A 16373-nucleotide genomic window follows, 5' to 3' on the forward strand; every position below is an offset into this window, starting at 1 on the left:
ATGAGAATTTGCTCGCCCCCCCCCCTCCCCGGGACCAGGATTCAAGCATTTCTCTCGCAGAATAAAAGCTGTCGGAAGTCACTCCATGTTCCGGTGAAAGTCAGAGGTGGGAAAACCTTGTACCAGCACGATGTGCTTTCCCTGGGCAATCTGCTCACGCGCTCTCGAGCTGACAGCGCCCCATTACTCTTGGGCATGGAGAGCCCGAGGGTCTGGGCTTACAGGTGCCTTTCATCTCCATGGTGTTAAACAGCCGTTAGCTTAGGATTCAGAAAAGCATAGGGCTTGTAGGGACCTCTTACGTGGACCTAGAAGTGAAGTGCCTGGGGGTCACTGGGCCCCCAGAAAGTCCCTTGCTCCCTCTCTGCCACTGGGGCTCACTCGGGGTCCTGTTTGTCACTGTGCTCCAGGCGTTTTTCCCCTGGGAAGCATGGGATAGATGTCATTAAACTTGTGCTATAGCCCAGATAACTGTGTTTTTTATATTAAAAAAAAATTTTTTTTATTTTAGTCTTCATTTATTTTTGAGAGAGACACAGTGTGTGAGCAGGGGAGGGGCAGAGAGAGGGAGACACAGAATCGGAAGCAGGCTCCGGGCTCTGAGCTGTCAGCACAGAGCCTGACACAGGGCTCGAAACCATGAACCATGAAATCATGATTTAGGCTGAAGTCTGACCCTTAACCAACTGAGCCACCCAGGCACCCCCTGGATAACTGTGGTTTAAACAAGCCTTCAGTTTAACTCTGTTTCAAAATAAAAGGAACAGACTAAATACAGAGAAACCGTGAGAACGTAATCCGACGCTAAGTGGGGACCGACCGTGCGCTCTATATTAATCACAGAAGTGTTCACTTACTAGATCGTCTCACCGCGGATGACACCTGCCAGACGCGTCCGACTTCACAGCCCTTGTTCCACGTGGTCCATCAGAAGGTTGTTTGAGGCCGTCACCAGTACGTAGAGGCTATGTTTCTCGCAGAACGAACCGGGCTGTGACCCAGCACGAGCACACACAGTATGATTAGAGAGCAGAGCAGTGTATCTACTCATAGCCCAAATTTACGCCCACTAGAAAAATGGGCATGACTTTAGAAGACACCCATCAAAGCCGGACAAGCATGACGCTCAGTTCCAGTTTATATCATATCCTGTTACCATAATGGCATGGATCAACCATGTAGTAACCCAAAGGTGTCCAGTCATTGTCACATGTATTTGTCTTGAAATTCTCGGGTAGCCTCGTATATATATTCTGTGCACACACATATACAAATGCATAGACACATACACACCCCCTGAGAGACTTGAGATTTCACCAGAAAAAGAGTTGTAGAAACATGTTTATGACAGATATGTTTAGTCATCATGGACCTTATTCCTTCAAATGTGGGGAAAGTTAAGGACATTTGATGACCACATACTTGCAAAGAAGACATTAGTTTTGTTTTGTTTTGTTTTGTTTTAAATACAACTAGCCTGTTGTCTTTTGGTCTTTGAAATAAAAATCAATCTTACTGCGGTGCAAGAATACGTTTGGGGGAAATCTAGGCTTTTAAAGTTGAGCTTTGCTGACATCCATGGGCAGACAAAGCTTCCCTCTTGAGCAGTGGTCTGCCGGACCAGAGACAGAATTACCACAGCCAATGGTTTTGAAGGAGAATTGCTCCCTGTGTGGTCTGTGAACTTTTAGAAAGCAGGAATTATCTTATTCATCTCCAGTGCCAGAAGGAATGCCAAGCATTTAATAGGCACTCTGCAAGTTCTTCTAGAAGGAATGAAAAACCGCAAAATGTCACGTATGTGCGTGGTCCTATCAGTCCCTGTGCCCGACTCAGACCGTATTTATCTTAGTTCCCGAATATAATGTTTAATGATAGATACCAACAAACTGCAAACCTTGGAAAAATCTGAAGAACAATGTAAAAAATGACCTAGGAGGCCTATCATAGGAGAAATGGCTCAGAGTATCCAAAGTGAAGGCTATTGACAAGATAACAGCCTTCTTCATACGCCAGAAGAGTGCATATCTGTGCAGCTCTAGACCGTAGAGCTGACCGAGGATTAGCAGAAATTATAAGGAAGCTCAATTTTACTAGGTCTTTCGCGCTGGCAGCTTCGGTGCGTCCCACCGAGTCTGAGTTGCTGGCACATGGGGGTTCCCGGGTGCACGGAGGGAAGGGGGCCGGTTTCAGGCACGTGCTTTCCTTTAAGTTGGAGCTGACCTCAGCATTTCCCCGTGTCTTCTGTTCACATTTCCCTCACACAGACCTCCCTACCTACACAGTTCCTTTCAAGGGATGTCCCCTTGTTTAATCTCTAGATGGGGAGCCCGTTGTCCCATTAAAACCACATTACTGTGGAAGAAAGGGAGACTGGCGTCGGGGTGGGGGGGAAACCTGGGAAGCTCTCTGCTACTATAAAAGCAAGTAGGCCTCTTAACTCTATTGTGTGTTCCCTCATCCTTTAATGTGTTATTTTATTTTTGAGAGAGAGAGCATGCTGGGGCGGGACAGAGAGAGAGGGAGACACAGACTCTGAAGCAGGCTCCAGGCTCCCAGCTGTCAGCCCAGAGCCCAATGCGGGGCTCGAACCCACGAACCGTGAGATCATGACCTGAGCCGAAGTTGGACGCTTAACCGACTGAGCCGCCCAGGCGCCCCACTCATTCTTTAAATAAATATTTATGGATTATCTACTATGAACCAGGTACTGTGTTAGGCACTGACATATAAATACAGATAAAATTGGTTCCTGCTTTGAATAAGTTCACATTCTAGGAAAGGAAACAAACTTCCAGAAAATAGTCATGATACACAGAAGTGTAATCTATAAACAAGTTTGAGATACGACGAGCACGAAAGAACCTCATTTCTTTTTTTTTTAATTTTTTTTAACGTCTATTTATTTTTCACTTTTAAAAAAAATTTTTTTTTAACATTTATTTATTTTTGAGACAGAGAGAGACAGAGCATGAACGGAGGAGGGGCAGAGAGAGAGGGAGACACAGAATCTGAAGCAGGCTCCGGGCTCTGAGCCATCAGCCCAGAGCCCGACGCGGGGCTCGAACCCGCGGACCGCGAGATCGTGACCTGAGCCGAAATCGGACGCTTAACCGACTGAGCCACCCAGGCGCCCCGAAAGAACCTCATTTCAAAAGGGTCCTGGAAGAGCCAAGGATGCGGACGTTTCCACTGTCTAGAAGGTTGAGAGAAAGACCCTCCCTCCTCCAGCCTGTAAGGGGGAAATAGGAACACTGTGGGCAGAGAAGAAGTGTTTGCAAAGCCCGGAGACCTGAGACACCGCATCACATTTCCAGAAGGGAGAAGTGAACAGAGAGAGGGGCGGACGCTGAGCGTGTCAGCGATGGGAGGAAACTGAATGGTTTGGTTTGTTATGTCACATGAATCAGTTTTAACTTTATTCTCAAGGTGACAAAGGGACATTAAAAGGGTTTCTTTTGTTGTTTTTTTTAAGCTTTTATTTATTTACTTTTGGGAAGCCGAGAGGGAAGGAGAGAGGGAGGGAGAGAGAAAAAGAATCCCAAGCAGGTTCCTCCCTGTCACCGCAGAGCCTGATTCGGGTCTCTAATCCACGAACTGTGAGACTCTGACCTGAGCCAAAGTCAGTCGCTTAACCGACTGAGCCACCCAGGCGCGCCCGAAAGGTTTCTAAGCTGGATAAGTGACAATTTGTGCTAAATAGAAGTGGTAAAGCTGAGCGATGTGGTCAGAGATAACATCTTTCAGGTAAGGACTGAGGTCGGTGTGCCGGAGACCAGAAAAGGGGCACATCTCTGAGGGGGTTGGGGACACTATTGGCTCCTATTATAATCTGTTGTTTTACTCCCCCCATGGCCTTTGTGCCTGTATGTAAACACAAAGCAGGCGAGGGTTTTGAGGCAGTCACATGATTTATAATGCACTTAGTACGCTGTAAACTCTTAATAAATACTTGTGGAATGAATACGTACACCGATTTGTAGATCTTGTGTCCCTCAAAACCAGCCTAAAATGGCTTAAAGTAATCACTCTATAAGGAGGCGAAGACAATCCATACGAAGTCATGGAATATGGGCAAAGTTCAGTTTCAGAAAAACTCCATGTTTAAATGAGTAGAATCAGCTTAAACATGGGCATACCTCCCTCTCACAAAGTAAAATACCAGTTCAGCTCACCAAACATTGTTGAGCTCCCTTCATATCCATGCCAAGTACATCCATTACCCTGAATTCCTACAACTTTTTGTGACCCTGTTGATTGTGCCTTAGCTGAAAGCCGTGTTAGACAAACCGAGTGGACCTGGCCCCGCTCTTGTTGGCCAGAATGGCTGCTGGAGTCGGAGATTTTCCAGAAGCCAGGGTAGGAGTCAGGGCGGGTTTGTGGGGAGCGACCTCTGTACGTCTTCACATGTAGGCAGCGAGAGCAATGGCCTTAGATTGATTCACTTTTCGGAGAGCAAAGATGGACACCTCCTTCGTCTCCCCAGACAAGATCTGCTTCCATTCCTAGCTCTCAAGGAGAATGTGTCTCTGGAGGGGAAAATGGGGCGTTGGGTATAAGACTGGGTGTTGCCAAATTCAGGCTCCTTCACAGTAATTCAGACCTCGTGACACTGATTCAGACGCCCCTTGCGATCCCTTCATGGGAACCGAGGGCGAGGAGAACCCGTGTGAGCAGGGAGATTTGCCGCCTGCCGTGTGGACTCATGGCCCTTCATCAGTTGACTGGCTGGACGCGGATAGAGCCACCCCGGTCACTGCCTCCCGGAATCTCAGGACCTGCCTGACCGCGATGGCGGCTCCCACACTTACTCAATCTGCCACTTGGCACAAGCCAGCCTTGGGCGGCCACTGAGGGACTCAGCCTTGTCATCTGTCACATAGAGGAGTGGTTCTTCATTTCTGAAGTGAGGCATTCTGCCCCTTCTCCCCGTGGGAACTATCCTTTCTCTGCCACTGCCCGAAACTGTTAAATCCCTGGTCTGAAGCACCTCACGGCCATCTGTACTACAATATTCCTTCACTCTAAAGGCTGGTGTTTATCTCAGGTACAAAAAAAAGGGTGTCCTGCTACCATAGACTGAATATTTGTGTCCCCCGCAAACGCAGATGTTGAAACTTAACCCCCAAGATGATGGTGTTAGGAGTTAGGGCCTGTGGGAGGTGAGAGGGCCAAGAGGCAGAGGCCCCATGATGTGATTATCGACCTCACAGAGAAGACCCCAGGCCCCCTGTGCTTTCCCCTGTGAGGTCTATGAACCAGGAGGCAGCTCTCACCAGACTCTGGATCTGTCGCGACCTTGGACTTCCAGCCTCCAGAGACATGAGAGGTGAATGTCCGTTGTTTATACGCCACCCAGTCTACGTATTATTATTTTTTTACAGGAGCCCATACGGGCTAAGATACCTGTAGTTATTCTCTTGCGGCCCAATCCTCACGGGTTAACTGCAATCCTTCTTCTTTCGTGCAATTCCGCTCTACATTTCAATATTTACCTATTATGCATTAGTGTCAGCCTCCTCACTATGAGAGAAATCGATGCGTGTGATTTCATTTTTTTCTAAAATACAGACAGCATCCGTTTACTTGGAGGCTCAGCTGGAAAATTCAGCCTTGCCGGACACAGAAAAACCCGCCGCGTGTCGACTTTGATGTGGAAACCCTGCTCCTGTCGCCTAATTTGTCCTCAAAGGGCAGTTATTATCTCTGTGGTGGCTCCTGTTGGGGACCGCCTGAATTCCTGCTTCGAGTGACATAAGCCTAAAGCTGCCTGGAGAGAACGCTGTTACGGCAGAGCGGATGCCCAGTGGCTCCGAATGAAATCCGGCCTTCTTTGCCTATTTATGCAGTGGTGATGAAACCACAGCCGTCCTGGGGGTGGGGTGGAGACGGCCAGATTTTAGCTGGCATTGCGCAGAACCGAAGACCTTCGTGGCTTGCCTGCTGGCGATTTTGTTTTTGTGATTTGATAGACTGTTCTACAAACATGACATCCGCTCACACCTCCCTCCCTCGCCAAGCGCTCATGTTTCCAAATCTTTCTCCGCTCTAAGTTCTTCCTTCTGCCTTAGCACTTAGCACCTGACACACCGGACAATTTACCTGTTTACTGTGTTTTCCGATCCACGTCTGTCTCTGTCGCCAGGAAGGAAGTTCGGCAGTGGGAGGGATCTGTGTCTGTCGGGTTCACGGCATACGAGAGGCGCTTCTTCTCTGTTTGCTGGATGGATAGGTGACTCCCGTTTCGATTCCGGGAGGCATGTAAAGTCCCCCGCCGGAGCGATAGAGTCGATTAGTTGTGTCGAATGATCACCGGAAGACAGTATCAGCACAAAACGAGCAGCTCGGTCACTACTCTCCGAGGCCTCCGACCGTGGCTCTGGGGCTGGCGTTTCCCGGTCCTGGACGTCCTCCCCCACAGACTGGGTCACAGACTGGATGGAACCCAGCGGTGAGGCCTTGGAGGTGCCCCACGCACTCAGCAGTGAAATAAGCCAGTGCCTCTGACAAGCCAGGGTGGTCGGACGGCGTGTTGCACCGTCGGTGACCGCAGCCTCCTCCGTGGGCCTGGAACTTCCGCTGATTTATTTGCAAGGGACGTCGCCGGCAGGGCCGTGCTGACAAGAGGCAGCCCACAGGGGGGTCCTGGGGGGAAGGCCCACGAGGAGAGGATGGCAGCCGAGAGCTCGAGTCCCCCAAGGCCTTTCGCGGCACCTGCTTAGAGTTCATGCGTGGAGGGAACGAAGACTCTGTGCTTTATTTTGAAGGGGAATGTGGACGCTCTGGGTATGGTGCTTCCAAAGTCCCAGGGCGGGGGGACACGCTTAGGATCACTCGAGTAATTGCCAAATGCGGCCACTAATCAGGGTTCGAGGGAGGCATTTTGCAAACAATTTAACTTGGATAAGGTCTGCAGTGACCCAGTCGTGGGTGGGTTCTCGGTGAAAACGTCTGCCTCTCCTGCAAGCCCCTCTAGCTAGCCTGCCTGCTGCTTGTTAGATCGCTAATTCAGTTGTGTTTTTGCCTTACATGGTTTTGCTTTCAAATCCAATTCAGTAAATTCGTAATTCAATGATCCACATTTTGAGAACGGACTGCAATTGAGAAATAAAATGTAGCAAAGCAGCACTGCCAAAGTCAAGGCTCTAATGGGATCTCATTTAAACTAGAAAAAAAAAAAAGGCGTTCCCCAGAACTTGTCATCTGATTTAAGAGGACTTTCTGTCATTGCCTTATCAATTTTCTGGGTTTCCATATTTGTTCCTTATCTTGACTTGAAGACTGGACTGAGGCCATTTCGTGTTGTTTCGGTGCCTTGGTTACATCTAGCCACAGCGATTTGAGACGGATGAGCTAATTTAGATAATTTTTAAGGCTGTAACTGGAATTCGAGGACAGGAAAATGTAAGTCTCTCAGGGGCTTTTGATTCTGGTTTATGGCCTCAGAATGTTCTAATCTGTTTCAGAGAAGTATTTGAAAAATATTAGAATAAGATTTCATGTACTTGGATTTTTTTTTCGCCATACATAACTAATGTTCAACCATATGAAAAAAAAAATCCAGTAAATAAAATAGTCCTTTGTTATCTTTTGAAACAACTTATTCTGGTCACTTTCTATGAGACAAAATACTTTAAAAAAATGTTTGTTTATTTTGAGAGAGACAGAGAGAGAGAGAGAGAGAGAGAGAGCGAGACAGAGACAGAGAGCACAAGCAAGCAGGGGAGAGGCAAAGAGAGGGAGAGAGAATCCCAAGCAGGGCTGACAGCACAGAGCCCCACGCAGGGTCAGTCCCACGAACTGTGAAATCATGACCTGAGCCGAAATCGGACACTTAACAGACTGAGCCCCCCAGATGCCTGAGATAAAATACTTCTGTTAAAACAACATAATTATGGAGAATTTGATGGAACTTGGGGTTTAGAGAGACATAGATTTGAAGTTCAAGATGTGGTGCAGCAACTGATAAAATAGCTCAGTCTGCTTCTTGTTGTGACCTTTCAGTTTGTGAACTTCTCTCTGAGCCTCGGTGTCACTTTGTTCTAATAAGCAATGCGGCTCCCTCACGGGTTCTTGTGGGGATTCAATGAGATGGGGGACAGGGAGCCTTCGGTACGACTCCTGGCAGAAGCCAAGGATGCCCAAGCATGCCCCTCTTATCACTCCAGAAAGTTGCTTGATAAGTTCATTTGTTGCAAGGTAATTTTTGTGCTTGTGAGGCTGTTGTTTCAGGAGCATAAAGATTATAACAGCATAATCTATTCCAATATATTTCTCAACTGCCACAAAGGGAAGTACATATAATGATTCTTTTTATGGCTGATATATAGTAGAAATACTGATTTTTCTATATTTGTTTGGTAACCAGCCATCTTACTGAATTCGCATCACCCATTTCTATCATCTTTAAATGCATGGTTCCTTCACATTTTCATGTCTTTGAAATCAAAATGGCATAGGAAACATAAGTTCCTTTGGCCGTCACTCAAGCTATTCACATTGGTAACACTGGATGCAGTTGAAGTTTAAATTAAATTTGGACGGGAAATTGTCAGTTGTCTGAGAAATGATTGCACGTGATAAAATGTTGAAACAAAAATTTTTTGGATGTTTCCACACACCAATCTAATGTACCACTCATTTTTAAAGATCTCCAATAGATCATACAATTTTTAAATTCAGAGGGGTGGCTATGACAGATTTATGCATTATGAGAGATGATCACTTGGTATTAAATATCTGTTTTAAATCTCCATGTCTTCCATGAGAATATTTGACTTTCATCCTTATGTAAGTCAATTAAGAAAATAAATAAGACTACAATTTTGACCAAACTCCAGTGTTCTCTAAAATCCTTGAAATTATACTGTCAAGGCTAAATATCATGAGTGCAGGTTATCAAAGCCAGTGAGTCCCCATAACTGGTCGAGCATCATTCGGAAAAACCTCTAGACTTGGAAGTGAAGACGACTGAAACTCAAATATTGATTGTATCTTGCCGAGGAAGGCAGGATATAATGGTATGGATAAAATGTTTGTTATTGCCTCTTAGGAAAAAAAAGTATAAAGTTATTTCAGTGTTTTCTATTTTCTGTAAATTGCTATTACTAAAGTGATTTTAAACATTCCAATTGATTACATTTTAGAATCAAGAAACTACAGTCGTCCGAACAGTTTTCTTTTCTATTCTCTTCAGTTCTATATAGGGATTGTCACATCATCAGCAGTGAAGGGGCAGCCTTACGGTTAGCTAAAAACATGGCCTCCAGAGTCAGAATGCTTGGGTTTGAATCCTCTGTCCATTATCCGTTGTTATGTGACAACTAGCAATGTGTTGTTTTAATGGGCATCTTCCCCCTCGTTAAGTGGTGTGGACAATACCTACATCCTGAATTACTGAGAAGACAAATGAAGAAACGTAAGCCAATGTGTTGGTCACATCATGTACACTCAATAATTGTTAGTGACTTCAAGTCATTTTATCTGCCCTGGATTTTCAGAGTTCTTTCAGCTTCAAGAAACAGACTATCATCCATTACAAAAAGTCTCATAGGAATCTAAGAACAGAAAGCAAAACAGAGATGCTTATTTCCCATGGAAAGGTGTCAAAAGACTGGACAGCTTTCTCTGAGGGGCATTCCCACTTTTTCTCTGCCTTTCCCTGTTCAGGACTCTCTCCCTTCTTGTTTCTCCTGCTTCCTTTTCTCTCCCTACTTTTAGTGAACAAAACCATCCCCGTTTTCCTGGGGAGTGAATGGGATAGGCCCGATCATTTTTTGAACCAAGTCACGTAAATCAGATGCTAGCAAGCCAGCCTGTCGGTAGGTCACTCTTGGGAGAGATATCCGGGACACCTAATAATCTCTAGGTCAAGATCAGGGTGTCAAGGTGTCAGCGGGTTAAATGTCTTATAAAGAGATGTTTGAAATACAGACATCAAAATGTGTTTATAACATGTCCTTTCTTATATTTATATTTTATTTTCTTATCTTATTGCATTTACTGCAACTCCAAAGTAATTTACATGCTAATCGAAATGGGTGCTCTTGGAAGATACTTTCTTTAGGCCATAAATAGACCTGAATATTTTTGTTGCTTCACAATAGGATGTCATTTTAAGTTTCAGGAAGAATTAAGTCTGCTAGATTTATCATATTACTCTCTGGCACAGTTGTTCAAGTGCCATGTGGTTTTGCCCCCTGATTCTTCTTTGTGCAGTCCCCATGATGGCCATCCTTTTTTTTTAATTTTTATTAATTGAATGTTGCATCAGGTACGTGAATAGGACTCATTAGGTTGCCAGTTTTGTGATTTTTTAATTGATAAATTTTATTAGATTTTTTGAAGCTACATCTTCCTAACTTGAGACCACTTTTAGAGATAATTAATCTCATTCTTTGGTGTATGTTGAGGGAAGGGATGATTTCGATTAAATACCCTAGCAGAAGAAAGCCTCATGTCAATATTCTTGAAATGAACATTATCACCACTCATCATCCCCCTTTTTTGAAACCTACACTGACTGGGAGGAACATGGGAAGTTTTGTGGGTAGCACACATATCCCCACTTTGACATTCCCTGCACAGGTACTGAGTTGAATTTCGTTTTTTAATTCATGTAGAAAGGAAACTAGAAAGGAGTACGTTGTTCCCTGATTCACAAAAAAAGGCGTCATACTTCTAGAAACATGGATTATAACGTTCTTCCTTCCACAACATAACACGGCATTCACACATTCTATGCATTCTCGTGCATATATCCAGATATATTAGCTTGAAGAACAGGAGTATCCTTGCACTGTGGTTGAAACCTCACCACTTTTGTTCACAAAGATAAAACCCATGGGATTGCCAGCAAGTGAGAGTGGAAACGTGACAGGCCTGATCATTGTTATTCCATCGAGTCAACTGAGTATAGTAAGCGAGGAAGAGGCCAGAATCCCCATCCATAGGCATCTGCTGCTTCTCCAGGGATCTGGGATGGCCCCGAGGGCCCAGGAGTGACCTGCCCAACTCAGGACAACCATCAGAGCCGGGCTGGCCCAAGGCTGTGCAAGGCTCCCCGTGCGTATCTTGTTTATAGCTTCTAGCCTGTGCCTCTCAGGTGCCGGACTCTGGCGCTAAGAACTGAGAACTTCCAGTCTGCTACCACCATCAGCGGGCCACCTTCTCCCGTTAATAGTCTACGTGGTCCAGGAGATACAGTGTCTCGCCTTTGGGGGGTTCACCTCGCTTGTAAAATTCAAAGTCTGGCAACGACACCCGGGTAGACACAGTTTTGAGTATATCTTCTTTCTCACTATTGAGTTATTGCTTTTTAAAATATGGAGTCATTGGCAAACTCTCGCTCTCTGCCAAGGGAGGAGACCCCTGTTTATGTCCTGCACCTCAAAAAGGCCCTAATTACTGAGCGGACTAAGTAAAAATCGACTGAGTCAAATAATCACATCATTCTTTCTTTTTAATGTTTGCTATAAATATTTTATATTACACGCTCTTATGAGCTTATATCTAAGGCATGAAACCAAAATAGCTTTCAGGTTCGAAAGAAGAAAACGTTACAAATATTCATCAAAGTCACATCACTATGCCAATCCTCTGTAGAGTTTCACCAGTGTTTTTGAACTAAAGTTGAAAAGAAACTGCGTTTGTCTGAGTTTTCCAAATTAGGTTATCATGTCTATTTATGACCGTCAGTTCCTGTCATGTAATATGATTACATGGGCTTTATCAGAAGTGACACATTGGGTGATTTATATGATGTGTCAGCCAGCAAGATACAAAGGCCGATAATTTCCTGTAATTACTTTGAAAAGAAGTTTGAAAATGGATTTTATATAAATAGTATGGGGCTTCTATTTGAAGCAATTTTTAAATATTCCAAGACATTACAGGGAATGAACTAATCAAAGACGCAGAACATTAACGAGAGTTTCCTAAGTGATTAACAAAATAATGCGCATTGTTTTTTTATAGCATCTTCTTGCCGGTGAGCGATTGGTAGCCATGACCTTGGAGTTGCGTGATGCTTCACCAGCAGAGAGACGCTGGGCTGTGTCTTTTGCTCTTCTCCCGTATCATTACTTATCTCGTCCTTGAATCATTTACTCTCCTCGCTTTGAATTCACCCCGCTGTTCATTTCCTACCTCAATCCCTCATACCTGTCACAGCGGAAGAAACAATGTTACTGCCAAGAAACCTTTCCAGACCGTAGTCACCTCCACTGATCTCTGTCTTTTTACCAAATCCCTAGCCTGGGGGCCCATGCCAGTCTGCCTCTTCGGTCTCTGACTCATCATGAGTGGCCTCAGACTTCCGCAGCCAGCCCCGTACACTGGAGGGTTTCCCACGCTCGGGGATGATTTCCTGCCGTAATACGGAGTGACTCTCCCGGGCCTGTTCAGCAGTCTGTTTCTTGACATTTTCTCAGTCCTTCTACCTTGTGACCTGGTGACTTACTTCGTTTTACAGTCTGTTTCTCCACGGATCTGACATAAAGTCAGCCCAGCAAGAAGAGAAAACAGCAGGGCTTCCGAATGTCTGACCCGCGGGCCTGGGTCGAATCTCAGATCTACTTCCCGACTTGAGGATCCTTTTCCTAATTCGGTACATAGTGCCTGTAGTAGGTATGCCCCAGGGCAAGTACTAGCTGGCCAAGACTCAGTCTCTTTTTCTCACACTATAATGCCAGGATCTTGCACTTAGTAGATTTCCAAAAGCGTTTAGTGCTGAAAAATATCTTTTGATTAAAATTTTGGCTAGGTAGATTTATAGTTCCATCCTGACCGTAATGCAGATTTCTCACTTGGCTACAATGCCTCTGGGAGGCCTGGGTTAACATTCTGTCCAGTTTAAGTAGTTGTCCAAATACTTTATCAACAGAAAAACTTTCCTGTTCAGCTTACTGTTTCATAACATAATTGATTTATCATCAGTCATTTAGTTATGTCATCCTCAATTTTCCCCTTTGATTCACCTTTTCTCCCAGTCACGTTACGATTCTTTGGTGGTTTTATTGCTCGCGCATTCACAATAGCGATGCCACAATGCTTAGTGCACGGTGGATGGTCACTGCTGATAAACTAAATGGAATAATGTGCAGATGTATTTCAGAAAAAAAAGAAATTTCTATTTCTGTTGATCTACATAGATGTTGAAGAGGAAAAGAAAATTGCTGAATTGATGTTTCAGTGGTTTCTGTTTCATAAGACTGAGCTTCCCGATGGCGCAGCCCGGGTCTTTTTTTATCATTGGGTATCAGGGCCCCAGAGTCCCTGGAGCTTAACACAGAATATGCAATAAATAATAAATGAACAAATGATTTTATGGAAAGTGAGAGTAATTATTCACCCTTTTGATGCACATTTTCTCAGTATCAGAATATCTATCAATATGGGGTGACTGGGTGGCTCAGTCGGTTAAGCATTTGCCTTTGGGTCAGGTCATGATCTTGCCATTCCCGAGTTCGAGCCCTGTGTTGGGCTCTGTGCTGACAGCTCAGAGCCTGGAGCCTGTTTTGGATTCTGTGTCTCCCTCTCTCCCTCTCTGCCCCTCCCCTGCTCATGCTCTATCTCTCTCTCTCAAAAATAAATAAACATTAAAAAAAAGAATATTTATCAGAAAATGCTTTGTCTGAAATTGACCATAATGCCTTGAAAAGTAGTTTTCAGTAAGTTGAGAGCCTGGCTGTTGGGTGCCTCAAGTTTTACACACTTTGGGTATTTTGTGAGCCTATTAAAAATCTGTGTGCGTGTGTGTGTGTGTGTGTGTGCGTGGTACCGAGAGTGTCATATAATGTAGTCTTTTCTAAGTTGGTTTCAACACCAGAAAATTCTTTCAAATGGAAGTTAATTTCTATCAATTTCTTGCCTCCTTAACCCACACACCAGGAGCTTTGGTAAATTTCACCAGGTAACTGACACGAGCCACAAAACAAGAACTTTTTGAGACTCTCTAAGCTAAACAACATTTTTAGTAGGAACACGTGTTTTTACCAAAATTCAACGTTCTCTAAAATGTTGGAGCCATCCTTGGAGACGAGTTGACAACAAAAGTTGCGAGTGTCCCATGTGCAAATGTTCAAGAACACCTTGAAGTCTCTGACTTACGGTAAAAATATAGCCAAAACGGTTTCTTAGGAGAAAGATACTTCCTTCTAACAACAACAAAGAAAGGTAACTTCTGCAACACGTCAAGAAAGAACTGTTTTTAATAATCCACCACTTTATCCTGACTCACTACAATACCAGAGGTACAATATTGAACGTGACTTCGTCAAGACGAGCTTCTGTAATATATTATTCTCTTGATCTTGAATATCCTTACGTAGCAAGAAGGGTCTAGGATGGAACAGGAAGAACCCTTCTTGGGTTTCACTTGTGGAAGGGCCAGAACGCCCTTTGGCACACTTCCTACGGGATATTCTGGAATCCTTTTGCTCTGTTTTAAGAATGTATAAGTCAACTGTTCTATAAGCATTGCACATCAACTTGCTCACAAAGCACTCTATCTAATACACAGGAAATGTTTATTTTATTTATGTAACTTTCCAGATCCTTATTAGCAGTTGTAGAAAAGCAAGGATTTATTCATCAACAGAGTCCAAAGACTCCATTTACCAGATTTCCATTCTTTACTTTAATGAAATTTGTCTGTAGGGCTTTTAAAGTTCATTTATAAAGTTAGAAATATATTCAGCCCTGCTGTCTTGGAGATAGATGGCCACATTATTACTTGTCTGTCAAAGAGAAGTAGGGCTGTTAATAACATGGAGACAGCTACTAAAGATTCCAAACATGGGTGTTTCCTTTAGAGGAAATTGCAATTCTAACCACTAAATTCCCTTTGGAATCAATTACCTGACTTTGCAAGCATTATGAGATACCTCACTTTTTAGTCAGGAGAATAAGACATAAGTGTATATTCTTCGAAATATTTACCCGAAGAAGGCAAATGAAGGCTGACAATATTAGCACCCAGGGGCTGGTGAGGATGACACATGGTCCAAATTGAGACTAGTCTCGTGTACATCCTAACAAAGGACAGTCCTGCTTCCCTTCTGGCTGCCACATGGATTTGCACGTGACGTTGGAGATGGGGCAGAGGCAAAAGAGTGAAAAATTATAAACTGTTGGAAGAAGATGAGACTCCTTTGGAGATGCTTTCCTTGCTCCTTACCCTTCCAGCGGAGTCCAGACAAAGACTATAAGAAGCAAATCAGTGCTAGAATAAATTTTAAAAATGGATTTTCTGGATCAGACCGTCCCGTTTTCTTAAATATACATACGGAGGTGCAACTCAAATCGCATTTCACATCGCTTCACCCCTCTTTCTTAGTATCCATTGATAAGAGCAATGCAACCCTACACTTTCCCACACAGGAATTAGAGACATTTTACTATCCAACAATTAGCACTTTCAACTAAAAAGTGTTCATAAATTTTCATCAGTTAATATGCATTTATTGTGCACCATTTTTGCTGGAATAGATAACAACAGGAATGCAATGCTACTGTTTACATAAAGCTTAAAGCTGATTAGAAAACATAGGGATGGAATCCAAAACCTTATTCTGGGTTGCGAAGCACATTTGGGTCTCTGCAGCAAACGCTTCATACCGCAGTACAACTGGAGTGAGACCCCAAAGGTGTGGGTTGACTTTAGGTAGATTGACAAGATGTGGTGCAGAAGGTGGTAACCCTTAGGTATATACTCTTTCCTAAAGGGTTGACTCGTCAAGATCTAAGTAAACATCGTTGTTCATGTAATTGGTAAACAAACAGAGTTGGTGTATTATGAAAATTTCCTTTCAGGACCTTTTCATCTGGGTAATTTTCAGACAAGGAGTGGTCCAAGGCTTTCTGGGCGAGAAAACAATGAAATGCACATTTATTTTCATAGACTTCAAAAGAAATTGGGGGGAAATTGCTAGAATTCTGAAAAGCGTGCACACGGACATGATTCGGTACTATGGTCAACACACTATCCATGTTGATTGTTTTATGAGATTTCAATTTGTAGCTTCTATGTGATGACAATTGCACTCATCTGGGGCACAACTGGGAAGCGTGTGGGCCAAAACTGTTCTCTCCAGTTAGGACGTCCTCAGGGTTGAGAACTGCTCTGCTAAGGAACAGCTGTGGGCTAGACGTCAGAGCATTCTGGCACTGGAGACACTGTCTTCCTTCCCTTCAACATCCCGTGTTCTGGAAGGGTTTTACTGCTCTGTCTGGGGGCAGAGGAAACGTCATGCCAGAAGAAGAATGGCTTATTTTCATGTAATATTTAGATGCACCATATCAGTGTTTGGTGAAAGACGGGACTCCACCCTGTTAGCATGTATCCCTAACAAGTATTAAATGAAGCAAGCTCT

The 16373-nt window shown here is 44.1% G+C and overlaps 1 long non-coding RNA gene across 1 annotated transcript; it reads left to right on the forward strand.

Annotated features, from left to right (window-relative positions):
* Window positions 1-5287: 5287 nt before the first annotated feature.
* On the forward strand, window positions 5288-6016 carry LOC122240199. The gene is made up of 2 exons (XR_006219571.1): window positions 5288-5329; window positions 5572-6016. It is a non-coding gene; the product is annotated as an uncharacterized LOC122240199 (long non-coding RNA).
* The last annotated feature ends 10357 nt before the right edge of the window (window positions 6017-16373 follow it).

Source organism: Panthera tigris, chromosome B4 (assembly GCF_018350195.1).
Source record: "Panthera tigris isolate Pti1 chromosome B4, P.tigris_Pti1_mat1.1, whole genome shotgun sequence".
NCBI lineage: Eukaryota > Metazoa > Chordata > Mammalia > Carnivora > Felidae > Panthera > Panthera tigris.